Genomic DNA, 18074 nt, shown 5'->3' with positions numbered 1-18074 from the left:
TCGGAATTTCCTGAGTAGTTCTTTCTTGTGTCCTTCTTCTTTAACCAAAGCCATCCACTACTCATGGGCTGATGCAGAACTCCAGTGCCGTGCTGTGATTTCTGCAAGGTGAGAAAACCCACAGAATTATGCAATGGAAATCAGCCATCATGAAAAAATAGGTGAAATTCCTGTCTCCTTCTGGCATAGACAACCACAACAGAGAGTAAATCTGGAAAAAAAAAAAAGATGTTGGGGCAAAGTGAAAATAAAATAATTTCTTAAAGTGCCTCGGCTTCAAGTGGATGATGTCCTTAAGGATTGTTCCCATTTATATGAGATGAGCACCACTAGGCTCTGAAGGCAGCATCTGCCAAGGCAAAGGCAGGAGCAGAGCTTGGACCCCCCTGGGCAGCACATTCTTTTAAAACACAGAACAAAACCACAACATGCAAAGACCCACATCCCCAAGGGGGGATCACAGAGCAGAGCAGCGGTTCTTCCTGCGCACCCAGCCTTGTTCCTCACGGTTCTGCTGGCCCCTTTCCCTCCCCCCGCAACTCTTTTGGGCAAATCATTTAACCTAATTGTGGGAGTATTAATCAAACGCTATTTACTACACCTAATAGCATTAATTAATGTTTGCAACAGTTTTATTGATATTTGAAATAAAATGGATAATGAAGGCAAAAGTTTCATTTACCAGGATTTTATGATTACTAAACGTTAAAAGACAAGATGGATTAGAGACCAAATTAGCTGTTAGCATTTGATAGGGCCTGTCTGAGGACATCTCCTGCTCGGGTAATAGAGTCTTAAATTGCTAGCACTTTTTTCCACCAGGATCTGAGCAATTATGTAGAAGAATTAGAGCTCTTTTTGTGATTGCCAGCAAAATTGCCTCCAGACTGATGGAAGGAGCTCGGCTCCCTGGCAGCAGTGAGGCAGGTAGGCGCAGAGGCAGGCGCAGGGGCAGGCGCAGGGGCCTGCTGGCCCCTCGGTGTGACCAGACTGCGTGAGGAAGCCGCAGAGGGGACAGTTAACGCCTCATCAAACTTCCTAACAACCCTTTACAGTAGCTGTTTATTAAACACCTTTGAAGAGCCTGACCTTCAGAGATGAATCAGAGCAATTTGCACGCATCAAGCGCAAGTTCAGCAGGGCAGGGCAGTGAGAGCTGTGGTGGAGCCCAGGGCACTGAGTCCTCCTGCAGCTGTATCCACACTCCAGCACTACGCAGTGCCTACAGCCCAAGCCCTGCCATTGCCACGAGGAATGCATGGCTGGGCCTGGGCAGTCTCCAGGAGAACCTGCTGACTTACTGTGTGGGTCATGCTGGGGACGAAACCTGTGCTGCAATGTCCTAAAGTCCTGACCTATTTTGAGAGTCATATCTAGGGAAGGAAGCTGCTCCCAACATGTCCTGTGTGGCTCGTGATCATGGTGGGATCCCTGCCATCCTTCTCCCGTGCAGATGCCTCTGTTGAGGCCTGTTCCATCTGCCCGTAGGATGTGACCTTCACCAAGAGCAACTGGAAAATAAACAATGCAAAACTTGGACTGCCTGTCACCCCCAAATTTCCAGGGGTCAGATTGACATCTAACAAAACGGTGAAGCTCCACTGCAACTGTCTTTACCTCCTCCAGAGCAGGGTGGCAGGCAGCAGAAACACACCTTACCCAGAGGGTAAAAAAAGTCTGGCTAAATATGCATCTTATCTCTCTAGAGCAGCTGCGGTCTCTTTATCTCTGCTTGCACAGTGTTCAGCGTAACAGGGCCCCTTCCTGATCAGGACCTTGAAACACAGCAGCAGTATTCTAGGTGTAGGACAAGATGTAAAGAATATATACAACCAAGAGTGACTTTTGGGTCTGGGGCTGACAGATACATGTGGTGAATATTTGGTGTAAAGAAAAAGTGAAACTGTGGGTCAGAGAAATCCTATATGTCTAAATAAAGCCCATGCATTTTCATAGAAAGTACAATGAGAGATAAAATGCCTTCTTTTCAGGTAGCACCAAAGACATCAGAACTCATTTGCTCAAATTATATTGCGCACAGAGTAAGGTTTAGTGATGCATCAGATGCGCAGAAGGCACCAAATTGTTAGTAACACTGACCCCATTGCCACCAACTGCTGCACTTGCCTTTGAAAAGGAAGAGACCGCATTTCCCCTTCAAGAGATTATGGCTCTTTAAATGGCTGCTAAATTATGTGGCCAGGTCAGACAATATGCTAAAATGTTTAATTTAGCAGTTATCTCACAGCATATTAATTATGGCTTTCGGTCAGTTTTTCTCCCCTTATGAGCCTGAATTGTAAGACAGGTAAAAATTATGTCCCTTGTGAAACTCAAATTTCACTGACCTTTCCTTAAAAATCTACCAGCTGATGTTACTGAAGGCCTGCTAGGTCTTCAGTGAGAGCAAATAATGAATAATAGTTCCCGACCTTCTTGATTGTATGATCAAAACATTAGTGTGGCCACAGTCTGCAAGCTCTATGTTACGGACCTCAGAGAGCAGCGACTGGTTATGGACAGTTCAGAGGCTGGGGACAGTTGCTATCTGATGGACCAGCCCGGGCTAGCCATTTAGCTGGTATCACAGAAACATAATTTCCTCCTTGGCCAGGCTACCTACTCTCCTAGCCAGAAATACAGATTATCTGACTGCTCCCAAGCAACACAGTTAGACTTGAAAGGGGCTTGAGTCCATGTGAGCCCAAAGCTCTTTTGTTTTGTTTTGTTTTGTTTTGTTTTACCAGTTAAAAGTCCGTTCTGTGTGTGCTCCCCAACTAGCAGCTGCTAGGCACCACAGTACCAAAGGACAGGGAGTGGCAAGAGAAAAATGACAATATAGAGCTAGTTTTAGGTCTGTTTTTTTCTCTCTCTTTTTTTTTTTTTTCTTGCTAAGTCTCACTTGTCTAGCTGTACTGCATGAATCATTTATGAGTACAGTCTTGGAGCTCTGCAAACTAGTCAAGCAATATTCAAATCCCGCTTAGTCTGCTGCAAACTTCAAAACCAGCAGAGGGATGGGGAGAGGCCCAGTGAGGTTCGCTGGCCTTTAGCACAACCTGCAGCTACAGCTTTAACTTGAAACTTTGAGGATCCTTCAGCTACTAAAGTAGAGAATGCAAAGCAGGGATGGGGTATTCTGACATAGAATAAATCAAAACTGGGCATATTTGCTTTGAATTTCAGGTTCATTAAAGGCTCTTAGTCTATTGGAATGCATGGAAGTTTTACATAAATCCCTGTGATTTGAACCTGCTTTTCTTTTCCTCTAGGATAAAGTTAGTCTTTTTTGCATCTACGATGGATTACCTATGAAGACACGTAGCCTATTCTGTGGTGTCAGATTTGAGCAGCAGGACGAGCGGCCTTGCCCTGGCTGGGCCCCGGGAACCTGGTCCGCCTGCAGGAGCCACACGTGGAGTCCTGGAAGCCCCGCGGGGAAGCAGCACATGGCAGCACTCGGTGCCAGCACTGAGCAGGCAGACCTGCTTAAAAGACTTCTCCCTCCCTTTGTTTCTCTTTTTAAAAATTGACTGCAATATTTTCCGCTGGCTCTGCCCTGCTCCCAAGCGTGCCCTGGGCTCGCTGGTGCTCCATTTGTCGTCCCACGAGGAGGTGGGCAAATGAGGTCTGTTAATTGCTGCTATTAATACCCTTCGTTGCAGTGCCTTGTATCATCATAGGAACCCTGTATTGTGTCTGCTCGTTTGAGCTGAAGGCAGAGCCCAAACCAGCCCCCAGCCAGACCCGCAGCGTGGGAGTGCAAAGCGCCCCTGCCTCTTGCAGGGTCACCGTTCTCTATCCTGTCTGTTTCCAGGTTACAGCTGACAGACTTTGACTCAATAGCTTTTAAGCAAATGCTTCCATACCTTTACAAATGAGTTTTATGAGAGGTGATTGCCATTGGAGGTATCTGAATTCACACTAGCTTTGTGGGATGTTGTACTAGTCTATCATAGACAGTACCAACAAGTTCTTTCTGCATCTCCTATATTCAACAAATGGAGTCCTGCAGACTATGTTTCACAGTCCTGCATTAATATTTTCAGGTTATCTGTCACTGGAGTGGAGTCTGGGTAAGAGAACAACAGCAGCTAATTCCCCTTGATTTGCTCTGCGGTGGCTGAAGCTGCTCATCCATAAAGGGCTGAGCCAGGGCTCATGGATTTGCAATCAGGGACTACCTGGGTAGAACAGAGGTTAAAAATGTTGTGAATCCAAAATCCAGTAAATAGATGAAGCTCTTAAATACATAAGATTTCTGTATTCTTTAGGTTGATTTTGATAGACTTGTCTATATGGAGCATTTATTTCTGTAACAAGAAATCTGCCTGTGATTTTCCTAAGGTAGCAGAATTTGTCCCTGACTCATCTGTACTTCAGTTTTGGAAATCCCCTACTCACTGCAAGAGGATCCCTGGGTCCCCATCAAAGCTGATTAATTACCCCACACTGGGGAGAGGGCAGTGATAAGCTTTTTTGATGAGGAGTCTTAATACAATTCTTTGGTTTCAACTACTCTTACTCAGCCTTGGTCACTAAATTAATCTGCATTAAACACTCTCTGCTATAGTCACAATTCCATCATCCATTTAAACAAAAAGAACCCTAAAAACAAAGCTGTTAATCCTATAGCTCTTTACCTCTAGGGTCTCCCCCAGACAATTCCAGCAGAATCCTTATTAGTGCTATATGCATCTGTTGGGAGATGTTTAATTTACATATCTGCTCTGCCACACGGAGTGATTTAACTCCTAGGGTCTCTCTCCCTCCCCAGGACGACTCTCTACAGGAGGAAGCTATAAATAATAGTGCAGGAAAGAATTCCCTTCTCTTCTGTTGTTCTTGTCTACTTTATTGCTGCAATGAGAATCTCTGCCTGCTGTATGGACAAATCAAATTTTTAAAATACGAAAAAAAGCCAGACTCTTCACTTTAAGCCTCTGTGGTGATTCTTTGGAATACTTTTTCCATGCAATCATTAGCTCTAACAAAAGGGATTTGAGCCCCGAGCAATGCTGAAAGCATCTCTCTGTGGCAGACTGTGTGCTACAGCCTGCACTAAGGATTAGGCAAAATGGGGTCTTTGGGTGTGATTACCATCACCTCTTTGCCTCTAGAGTGGCAACTTAAACATCCTTTCATTTGAGAATGATGCTCTATGGGACCCTGCCATTGTCAGAATAGCTCGTGCTGTACTTCTAAGAAAGGAAAGTTCAATTTTGGTTTTGGTATGGAAGGTTTCAATTCATAAGACAGTTGTTGGCTTATAAACTGCTAAATGTTCCTAAAATGTGGAAAAATAAATGTAAACCAGAGCAGAAACTTATCCAAGACTGGCAAGTTATGTCTGCAGCTAACAAGCCTTTTTACCTCAATGTTTCTACAATTTTATACATTCAAAAATGCAAAAAGGAAAATCAAGTTAAGCATTGTAGTTGGTTTCCAAAATGTTTAAATCCTGGACTGAGCCTACTTCAGTGAATGAAAAAAAAAAAACAGATTTCATAATCAACTTTGAATGCAAATGGTAGAGAATGAATAAAATAAACTTATTAAAGAAGTTAAAATCCCCTATTTAACCTCCATGGAGTTAGGAGCTGGTGTACGTGGAACACCTGACTCTTCTTGCATGCACTAGCTGATGGGCTCCTTCTCTTTTCTTAAATGCAAATAGATACCCTGTCTTAACTTCTGCAAATGTAAGCACGTATCTGGAACACTTTTTACACCCTTTTAGATATCTACCAGATCATTTTGACAATGAAAATCATGATGAAGATGATACTCTTCTCTGTAAAGCTTTTAGTCTAGCTAGTTCAGTGCCTGTGCTCTGGCTATTCATCTGAATCTCCCTTGCCTCGCTGTTACAAGTATCTGAAGCACTAACTTAGTTCAGCAAATTGTACTGGTGGGTGCAAAGCAGAGTAGGGTCGTATGTCTGCCTTCTGCTCTAAAGCAGTTTTTTGAAAACAGTTGTGTCCTCTATCCAGGGTATTCATACGGTAGAAATATCCCATTTTGTGAAGTCTAAATCTAGACATTATATTTAAAGTATGTCAGGAAATCATCCTCTGAACTGAGTAGACAATATAGGGACATTGATTTTTGGGTATACACTTAACTGCTCTTTATCTGGAAGAGTTTTTTGGCCATGAATTGTTTTCTCTGGGAAAGACTGGTTGTTTTGAATGCAATCTTGATTACATTGTGGCTCTGAAAGTGACTACTACACAGAAATAAAATTTAATGAATGACAAAAATATCTAATATAATCAATAATTTATATCAACAGATTTGCAATATTAGTGTAAATATCAAGTGACCAAACACTGCATGTGCTTTCTTTCTCCTTCATACCCCGTAAGATGGCTGAAGAGCTTAACCTGTGTCAAAGTGTCTACAGCAAGTTCATTTGAGGCAATCTCTTCTTGGGGGATGGAAGGAAGCCTAATTCCTGTTCAGCTTATTCCCCTCTTATCTAGTGCACGTACTGTACAAATTCAGCCTGCTGGAAAGGCACACTGTATATAATCTTAGTCGGCATTGCTTCACAAACAGCTCTGTATGCAAAACTGTAATGCTCTTTTGATGATGGCAGCTGCTGCTGGCTATGGGCCAAATTGCAGTGTACTCTTAAATTGATTTGAGGGTTGGATAATACATCAGTCAGTCTGCATTCCTCCTGCGAGATTGACATCCAAGATACAGCACCTTTCATCCCCAAATGCTTTACAAACTTCAGTTGATACATACTGATCACTTCATCTCATAGGTACCACCTCCGCAGTGGTAAAAGAGACTTAATATCCACCTTTTCCCCTATCAGGTAGTTGTCCTACTCACAAAGTGACAGGACGTGTGTTTTTCTCTCCTGCTTTTCCATCCAATTTTTTTATGGATGTAGCTCCATTTTTGTTTCATCCAATGCCAAAGTACAACAGCTTTTGGGGAGGATATGATAGCAATCCAAAGTGTACAACATGGTGCAACAGTTTAGTAAAAGAAAGGAATCCAGCTGGATCTGTCAACAGCTGAGAATTCATGCAAACTAGGTTCATACGCAGGTTTCAGACCACATGAGATTTAGGAATTGTATATTGGAAACATACATTTTCCAGTATTATTTCTTTTTGTGGATTAGGTGAATCAGGAGCTGTGATTCCAGTGACCCCTATTTCTTTTACCTAGACTGGCAGGGGAGCAGCTCCAAGAGTGTCTTGGTACAGTGTGAGTGCTGAGGGCATCTGGCATTTCAATATATCTGTTATTCACAGAGCTATAACTGTCCCCTGGCAATACAAAGAAGGAAGAGGTGCCCTCTTGCTATTTTCAGGGTTTTTCTCCATCCATTAAGGTATCTGTTCACATGCACTGTTATAAGACCACGGAGAAGGGAAGACCTGAAAACGAGCAGCACCCCAGAGCTGAGAGTCCGTCACTCGGCAGGTCACCCAGAAGAGTCAGGGTACATCTGTGCTTCAGTGACTGTTACCTATGGACAAACTGAGGCAGATTAAACCATCTAATTTGCGAGGTGTGAAGCTCCATGCACTGAACGTGGCAAGCATTAGAGAACCTGTTCCCTGAGCCACCTTCGTCTCCCTTCATGGCACATGGGAAGCAGCAAAGCATCGCGGGAGCCCGTGCGCGGCCACGCTGCCGTGGCCACGGGGTGCCAGCGTCTCGGGCGCGCGGCGCGGGCTCAGGCTCTCAAGGCCCCACTGATACCGTGGTGAGCACAGACTGGCCATGTGCTGTGTTCCTGCGGTCGATAAGAATGAACAGCAGAGCTTTAGCTTTTCCCTCCCAGCTGACAGTTGATTTGGGCTCAAATACACAGCATGACCTTTTAAAAACTGATATTATCTGACACATTTAAGGGGAAGGGGAAGGAGACAAATGTTATTTGCACAGTGAGGAATCAAAGAACTCAAATTCTTGTATGTTTGATTTTGCTCAGGTTTTCCCCAACTTATTTTCTTGCAAAAGGAAGCAATCTGTCCTGTCTGCAAACGAGAGAAAAAATTCCTTGTGCTGCTACCTGCCTCCATAGCAACACGGGTAGAGAGAAGCAGAAACCCTACAGCTGGGGCAAACAACGTTCTCTTATCCCTGAAAGATAAACGTGTAATATGAAGTAAAATATATGTCCAACATATATGGTTTCATTCATTTTTAGGGACTTCAGGTATGTAAGCGAGTAAGGAAAGAGGTAAAATTAGTTCTAACTTCCTTGCAGAATATTTAACTACCCACTTGTAGTGTTCCCTGTCTTTTGCTGAATAGGTGAAATGAAATACAACCCTTGATTCAGCATTTTCTTTGATCCCATACTACACAGTGATGGATCATAGCAATTTCTTTCACATGAACAGAACCCTTTAGATAAAATTGTTTCAGACACATAGGGCTATAAATGTATGACAGACACCAATCTAATATTTTGCTCGTAGTGCTTAAACTCATATTCAATAGGGTTCAAAACACTGTATAAAAATAAGCAAACTCTTTTGAAACACTTGATTTAAGCAGTTTTGGAGGAAGAGTCTTGTGCAGGTATGCTGTAGTTACACAAGAATATTTCACTACACATAACATTATAAATCTTATAAATGTAGGGCAGGAAGAAAGAGATTAAGCATAAAAAGCCCAATGCAGGTGGCCTATAAAAGTGTGTGTTTACATACACACAGAGACATCCAATAAACATCATGGAACACAACCCAGACATTGCTTTGCATTCATCTTGTTTTCTTCCCAAGATGTAAAAATACCAAGTTTTACCTGGACATACCATCTTTCCTGTACCATAGCTAAATTTCCTGATGTAGCTAAAAAGTTATAGATGTATTATTACTTTCATTATATATTTTATACTTTATTCAAAATATGCTATCAAGCACTTCAGTTATTTGGCAATTATCAGCATCCCCAATAAGACAAAACTCCTTAGCCTATCCAGAAGCAAATTTCATTATATCCAGGAAAATGCAGGTATATCCTCCGCCTAGTAAGGGGAGAGATCTTTGGTCTGAATTGTGAACTGGAGATTCTCAAAGATGTGCAGATCTGCTAGTGAATCATAATTTAGACTTCATTTTGATTTCATTATGCTGATTCCTTTCATGAGAAAAAGTATGAAAAGTCTGATCTAAACTTTTAATGGAAAGAGTCGCAGGAAAACAGTGGGCAATAAGAAGTACATAGGGAATGGAGAAGGAATCTAAATTCAGAGCTATTTTTTGCCATAAGCTTTCCTGTTTTTTTTTCTATCTTTAGCTTATCTTCTAGCATTTTCATTAAAAATATCATGTGAATGTCGATTGCGGTGCTCTCATGATGGGCATGAAATCATTACAATTTCTCTTGAGTTTGCATTAGATTACAAATTAAAACCTCAGGCCACTTTCTTTGAAAAACTCACAGAGGTTCCAAAATCTCCGGGCTGAACTGGGGTTACCTTACTGTTTACTACTGTTTCATATTGTGGAGGTGCAAACAATAGTATTTTTCAACAGTTTTTAGACGTGTGTGCACGTCTATGGAAACAAGGAGCCTCAGGAGATCTCTGAGTTTATGATTTCACCTTCTAAGACCTCAGAGCAATACATTTAGCCTAGAGTTGCATTCGGTTTGTTAACATTTCTCATATCTTTGGTCCTGATGGCAACATTTGACAAGAAACTAGATTAATGGACCAGGATATGGAAATTTCATGAATCCCTTAGCTTTGGTTTAGCTTCGGTTTAGCATGAAAGGCAGTGTAGCACTAGTGACAACTGTCCTCTGAGTGGTGGACAAACAGAATAGTATCTATTATCTTCTCTGTATTGCCTCCACTCTCAACCATGAAAGTAGATACACGTAATGGTCTCTCAGATATTCTTTTTCCTGAGGAGATAAAATGCAGGATAGTCTAAGAGCAAATCTACACCTGATGTCAGCCAGCATTTGCTGTTGATTCCAGGTACACTGTGCCAGCAAGGATGCAGCCCTTCTCCAAGCTGTCTCGTCTGAGGAGTCTCTCTTAGTTGGCCAGGGCTCTCGTCTGTGTCTTGGCCTCTGAGATGGAGGGATCAGTCCATCTGCAGGAGATGCCCCAGCTAATGGCCTGGCAAAGTTTGCTTACTTGTCTGATTAGATGATTCATTTGCCAATATGGTTGTCTCTGGAGTGCCTACAAACGAGCTTGAGCAAATGTAGTTGCTTTATGAAGAAACACAAACTAATCCAATCTTAAAATAAAACAACATTTTGAAATCATGCTCATTTATTGTGTAAACACTGACCAGAATTAACTAGGCATTCCTTACTTTGGGGAAATGCAGAGTTATGAATAGATGGGGAGATATTTTGCTGGTTCAATGGTTTCAGGCAAGCATCATGGTGCTAAGTAACTTTCATTTTTGCAGTGATACTGAATTAGTGTCCTTTAGAGAACTGCTGGAGAAATTTAAATTAGAAAATAATCAAGAGCCTTGGTAATGTGTACATATGGTAATATATAATGTGTTACACAATTAAGTCAATGTTAGTTCAAGGAAAATCTTTGAAAATCATTCACTGGTAATTCAGTGCCAGACCGTAGTACCACATAACCCCCGGTTCAGCCATGGACCTTAATGGCACAATATTAATTTGAACTAGCACAGCTGGTGCTAGATGTAAAAGGGGACAACTTTCTTTCCCCCTTCCTTCCTCTTCCCGCCAAATGCTAAAATTTTTAATACACTTTCTTAACCAGCCACAGTTATAAACTCCTCACCTCTCAGCTGAATAGTTTAACGAAAGCCAGAGTAACCCCAGTACGTGTGGAGGGCAACCTCCCAGTGCCTGTAAGAGCCTCTGTTGGCACAAGCCCTCAGTATTCCCCACCAGGTAAGGACAGGCAGCAGAGAGGCACAGGGAGTGAAAAGAACAACACCTCAGGTCTGCATCTCCCTTCTTAACTGCCCAGTGCACCTAGAAAGTTGAAGAGTAAAATAACACATTTTGGGGATGAAAAGACAACTTTACAAGAAAGGCTGAGAACTGAATCTCTGAGAGAACATTCTTCTGCGGAATGCAGTATAGCATGGCCTTCCCATGGGCCATGGGCAACTGTTCTATCTTATCTTAACATTTCTCCAGATTCATTTGGATAAAGCAATTTTTATTCCAGAACTGTGTTCTTTTTTTTTCCTCTTTTAACTGCAGGGGTTTTGTGGTTGATACTAACCTTGAAGATACAAAACAAAATATGTGCTAATGATATTCCTATCTCCCAGCTGGTGATGGAAACTCTTTTACTGCTCGGCAGGACAAGTGTAAGTACAAATGCAAGTACCAGAACCTTGTTGAGAGTAGAGTGTCCTACATTTCAGTCTAAGCATTTGACTTCAAGACATGTAATAAAGCAGTTTCTCCTCTGAATGAATAATTGAGCTCTTTCTGTGGGGCGGCCTCTAAAGAGCCAAGTGACTGAATGTTTTTTAAGCCACTTATGAAAGCTATCCCACCTGGAAACCATCCCACACACAGAGACCACGTTGCTCTTCCTCTCAGCTTGGTTTAATTGCTCGTTCCATGTCTTTGCCTAACCTGAATGGTGAAGAAATGTAGGAAACTACATGAAATGCTGTGATTATTATTAATATAAAGCAAGATTTTCAAAATCATGGGACTCCATAAATATCATGAAGCTCTTTCCTTTTTTATTGAAGATCCCTCCCATATACTTTATTTTATATATACATAATCCACATATATATATATATATATAATTTATTATATGAAAGGAAATATATGGAATTATATTTCTTCCATATAATTTATTATTTATATTGCAAAAAATGTTCAAGTGTACCAAAAGGGATTTAAGAACATTTAGCACTTGGATCTTGAAATAATTATGTGGTATATAAAAACTTCACTATCATCAACGTGATGTTTGCCACCAATATCACAATACTGTTTGAACTTTTATTAGTGGTACATTAGATAGTTTGAATAACATATCATAGCATCATAGAATCATAGAATGCTTAAGGTTGGAAGGGACCTCTAGAGGTCACCTAGTCCAACCCCCTGCACACGCAGGGTCACCTAGAGCACGTGGCACAGGACTGCGTCCAAGCGGGTTTGGAAGATCTCCAGAGAAGGAGACTCCACAACCTCTCTGGGCAGCCTGTTCCAGTGCTCTGGCACCCTCACTGTTAAGAAATTTTTCCTTAAGTTCCTGTGGAACTTCTGATGCTTCAGTTTCTGGCCGTTTCCTCTAGTTCCCCCTCTTCCCACTTCAGCAGCTAAGCTGGGAGTAAGATCCAGTCTATCTACCACTGAGCCTTATTTTTGCTGAAGCTCTCTAATTAGATTCAAAAGGGCAAGCTAAGTTCCTGTGAAAGCCTCCAAATGAGCTTTCTTTTCTGAAGTACAGGTACTTAGATTAGGTAGACAGGAATCTTTCACTCTATCCTTGGAAGACACCTCTTTAGAGATTTTGTATGGCTGTTTAGGAACAAAAAACATAAATAACATAATTCTGAACTAAACAAATGCTAGAAATGGAACAAAACATCTACTAAGATTCAGCTGTTGTGCCTCAGGAAGATACTTCCTAATCTTTATTCCTATAGGTATCCTCATGTGTTTTTGACATAATTTGTGTAGAGGCCACCTCCAAAGAAGTTTTGAAAGGAATGTTACTCTCTTGTACAGAAAATGCTGATTTGTTGGATCTGTGCACCATATATCAGGACCTTATCTTCTGAGAATGATGCTAACTCGCAGCAGGGTGGAAGGATCCTTGAATTACTGTGATGCTTGCGGTTATTTGAGAATACAATAACTATCCATCAAGGAAATATGAACCATTTTTGAACTAAAAAGGAAACCAAATATTCCTAGGAACAACACAGGAATTGAATACCCTCTTCCTCATTTTCAGTGCTGTCATTAATTCAGATAAAGCGGTTTCTTCTTTTCTTTACAGCTCACAGGATATTACATAATCTTTCCCCTTGTAAAATTCATGTTGAGCTTTTTCTTATTTCAGTTTGATCCGAAGTTCAGGGGATTCAGTAGAGAATCTTTCCATTAGTTTCAACAGTCCTGTAGCAAACTCTTAGGTCTTTATTTGGTGTTTAAGCATCTACTGTTTAAAAAGCTACACAAGCCTCCTACATTTTTTAAAAATCATAATTCACCAGAAAACATGATAGAGTTTTCTTCCATTTGATTGAAGTTACTAACTCAGAGGCTGTTGAATTTGGGGATACAAAATTAGTTACAACGATGTTGTACAAACTGTCAGATTGCTTTTATTGATGGCCTTAGTCATTACATAACTGAAGTTTCTTCCTATCTATTCTAGTACTGTTTACTCACAGTGCAAGATGCAAGGTTTCATTATGTCCTAACGCAGGGAAATTAGAGATGTTCCTGAATCTACCACTGCAGTTTCTAAAACATGTTTTGAGCAAGATTAGAGAACAGATCAAACTAATCCTGTGACCCTACAGAAAATCGCTACGTTGCTATATAGGAATTTTGAGTTGAATGAATATTACAGGCAAGGAATGCGAGCAGTAGAACGGCAGCATATTAACAGAGTGCTGGAAAAAAATGTGATTCATTATTTATTTTTAAAGTGTTGTCCCTTTTTTAGTTAACAAATTGCCCATGAACAGATCACATTTTTTTTTCCTAATGAATGTATACATCTCTGTGATGTATCATCTGCAGCTAATTCATGAAGTTTATTTGAATAGAAAATTGGACAAGTTTTACTGCGAACACAGTAAGCAGATCCTTCACTGAATAAAGATGTCAAAGATTCCTATCCTGGCAGAAATCTGAGGTCTTTGGAAATTATGTGGCAAATACGAAAGTTTTATGACAGTTTGCTACTCAGATAAGTACTTTTTGTTAGACATTAGATTGCCTATTGAAAAAAAAAAGGAAGACAAAATGGGCCCAGGATTATTCAAGCTAAATTCATTTGCAATTTGAAGAAATATTTATAAAGTCTTTCTTCATTCAGCACCCACTGAGCAGTCCGAACCATATTGTTCATAGGGGCTTTTTGCTTCATATGAACTTCATCTCAATTCTTGGTAAGATTCCTTCCTAAATAGAAGATGGATTCCCTGCATGTAAAGATGCAAGGAAATATACTGAAAATACTTCAGGCAGGCCAAAATTATGTCAGTGACAGATTTCTATTCTCAGAGAGCTCTAGGTGAATGCACAGAGCATGTGTTTTTGATTTCCTTTCTCATCTTTAATTATCCTTTAGCCTGGAAGAGTGATAAACTCTCTGGTTAACAGTACATTTCTCATCTCACACTGTGACATGATTTGACATATGTTTTTGAATTCAGCATTATTTCTTTTTTATTCGTGAAGAAAAGGCTGAAGACACTACACTCTAAAGTCCTTCCATTCGCCAAGCATAGAGAGAAGCACCGTGCATAAGGGAGATGATACAAAAATATCCAGGAATCACGATATAACATTGTTGCCAAAGAAAAATCACATTGAATGGCATGTTTTATAGGGTATCTTATTCTATTAAAACAAATAGAAGTTTCAGTTGATTGCAGTGTGAGGAACAGAAATATTCAGTTTGCCAAGGATCTGTAGTAGATAATTGAAACAGAAAAGAGATTTTATGAGCTACACAGAAATGTAGAGGGTTTCCAGAAGTCCTCTGGCATTTTTTTTTTTGTGTGTGTTTTATTCTTTTTGTAAAAGCAAAGCTCCAAGTGATTTGCATGGAGCTGGGCCTGTTCAGCCTGGAGAAGAGAAGGCTGAGAGGAGACCTGATCAGTGTCTATTAGTACCTCAGGGGAGGCAGTGAGGGGGATGGTGCTGGCCTCTTTTCGGTGGTGGCCGTTGACAGAACTAGAAGAAACAGCCACAAACTGAAGCATCAAAAGTTCCACAAGAACTTAAAGAAAAAATTCTTAACAGTGAGGGTGACAGAGCACTGGAACAGGCTGCCCAGAGAGGTTGTGGAGTCTCCTTCTCTGGAGATCTTCAAAACCCGCTTGGACGCAGTCCTGTGCCACGTGCTCTAGGTGACCCTGCGTGTGCAGGGGGGTTGGACTAGGTGACGTCTAGACCAGATGTCCCTTCCAACCTTAAACATTCTACGATCCTATGATCTCTTACATCCATCGAGGCTTGCACTATTACTTTTGATTAGCTGCATTTTGTTCTGTGATCCCATATACTCTAAATTACCCTTTCAGTAGCACCATCCTTTGCAGGTAGATCCTTCAGTGAGGCCTCATACTGAGTATGATGCTTCTCAATGCAAATAAAGGTACTACAATTTGCCCTGTTCTACTCTAAAAGTAAAGTAACTCATTCTGCCGACACTGTAGTAAGTTAATAATTCATTTATATAGGAGAAATGTAGATCTGTAACTGTGGAAACATATGCCACAAAGTCTGCATTAAAAAAAAAAAAAAAAACAGTATGAGAAAAGCCTACTTCTTAATAAGCATACTGTGTAGGCTTCTTTCCTCCAGCACTGACACAGAAACAATAAAGATCTCATGTCTTGTTAATAGTTCTGCCTTTAGGGGAGTGAAAAGAAAATTACCTAGAGAAGAATAAGCCTCATGGCAAGTTCCTTTCACGTTTATGGAGTCTAGAGATTGAAATGTTTCTTCCCTCAAATATTTTCTCAAGTATTTACATGAAGAGTTGTCAGATCAGCACTATATAGCTTCTTTTACAGGCAAATGGAATGTATCGATGATGCCACCAGCAATAACGCTCTGCACTGCTGGAGCATGGAGCCCCTTCAGAGCCCCTTCGCTTTTGCTACTGAATCCACCTACTATATCTTTCTTTTTATTTACCTGTCTTCTCAGCACTTTTAGTTGGACAATATAATACATCTGTTTATTATCACCACTACTCTAGATGTCTTAAACCATACACAAGGATATGTGTTCTCATAATAAACGAATAAATGTATTAGGCTAACATGATTCAATAGGCCCAAGTCTTATCTCCCAAGCAGTCTGGAGAAAACACAAGCCTTTACTAAGCTAGCACAGACGATACTGTCAGGTCTGTTTTGCAAGTGGCTGACAAAGCGGCACACTGTGAAGGCTGGAATACAGGCAGGCTTTGTGTACCTCTGGGAATGATTCCTTTCTTTTACTAATGAACATAGGGGTATTGACACGAATGACTGGGGATATATTTCTAAAACCGTGCACTTACACTGCTGAGGTGGCCTTTATGAGAAAAGGTCTCTCTGCTGTCAATTTGCACACTGGAACTAACCTGGATATAGCACCACGTTGCCTTTGGCAGGTCTTTCTAGCCCCACTAACCATGGGGCTCTGGACTTTCTCTCTCATAACCCTAATCCTAGCCCCTGTTGCCAGCCAAATCTCAGGGGCTCCGGAGGCCGAAGCCTCGTGTTGGCTCCAATGTAAATGCTGTCCCAGAACCTGCACAGATCTAGCACTGTCCAGCTTTTTCATGTCCTTTCCGAGCCCCACTCTTCCTGGTGCTCCGGTCTCTGCAGATCTCCTCACTCAAACCTAGCCTCAATTCCAGGCAGATGTTTTTATGTCCCATAAAGTACCAAATCATGGACACTGATACGTGATGCAAAGGGCATTATCACTTCATTTCAAGAGGTATACCATCTTGTGCAGGAGTAAACAGGCACTTTTTCCCACATTTTGCTTTTAATGAAACATCAAAGTATTTCTGTGTTAAGAATGTGATAAATTAATGGCAAAGGAAAATAATTTTTGTATTACATGAGGTATATATAAAAAAGAAGCAAATAATCCCTTAGAGCAAATAACATTTTAAACTGTGAAGCTAAGGGATAAAATGTGAGATTTTCAGAGGAAACTTAAGGAAGAAACTGAAGCACTTGGCTTTTGCAGCTGATCTGATACTGGGAGAAGGATGAAAACATGGAGCGAGTATTTGCTGATTGTCAGGAAATGATGTAAAGAAGGGACCATTCCCTGCTCTGGGGTCTCAGGCCCTGTGTGGCACGACCGTGTCACTCAGCTCTCTGGTGCATCCACTCCCCATGTTACCAATTTAACACGGTGCTGCAAAACAAATGACAGATTTAGGAAGTGCTGAAATGCTTAGGTAACAGAGACCACATAAGCATCTATCTTACATAAAAGAGAAATACAACTTGTCCCTGCTGGCATTTTGCTTCTGTGTGGGAGTATATGAAGAGCAAAGATACATCTTTAAACAGATGTATCCCTGTGCTCACTCTTTGGAGCTGTTTGCTGGCTGTGCATAGCTTATCACCCCGCCTAACTCTAGGGTGCTTCTATCAATCACCATTGCTAAACGATGGAAATTTGCCTTCCACCCAAAATCGTGTCACATATGGCGACTTCCTCAATCAAACCGTAGACCACCAGCCACAAAGTGCTCAACTTTTTGCCACCCTGCTTGCAGGAAGGATACGATTCCCCATGCAGGTGATGGTGAACGCAAAGCACTGGCAGGTTCTGTGCTTTCGCCTCTCAGCTGCCGCTCTGCCCAGTCGCAGCTGGGTGCAACATCTCTCTGTGCTGTGATATTCTATGTCCTGTATTACTGCTGCCTAAAAGATGCACACTGGCCTTCAGATAACTAATTTTCCCCATGTATAAAGGGGAAAGCCTGCACATTGCCTTTTGTGGTCTTCACTAAAGCAGAGGTACCCGAAAGGAAGGAGTGACAATAGTTGACGTTTATCCATCTAAATCTTGTATCAGATCTAGCCCAATTTACAAGCATGTGTTTTCATATGCCCATTAGTCAACCATTTCACAAAATGTGTAATCCAATTACTTTATTTTCCCATTTGATTTCCTTCAGTAAAAATGCACACATGCATCTGTCTATCAAATGCTAAAGAGCGCTTATTAGGATCCATCATAAGAAATCTATATACTCCCGGCAAAAGAAATCCTATTTTCAGATTTCTAGCTACATAATTTGCTCTTCCACTCAGCAACCCAAACTGCAACCATGAAAGCCTTTGATCCTCAAGGATGACAAAGGGGCACAAACTCTTATCTCACACATTAGTCCAGGG

This window comes from Tinamus guttatus, unplaced genomic scaffold, assembly GCF_059628265.1.
Source record: "Tinamus guttatus ecotype Peru unplaced genomic scaffold, ASM5962826v1 Tinamus_guttatus_pri_ptg000451l, whole genome shotgun sequence".
NCBI lineage: Eukaryota > Metazoa > Chordata > Aves > Tinamiformes > Tinamidae > Tinamus > Tinamus guttatus.
Note: the sequence above shows the minus strand (reverse complement) of the source record.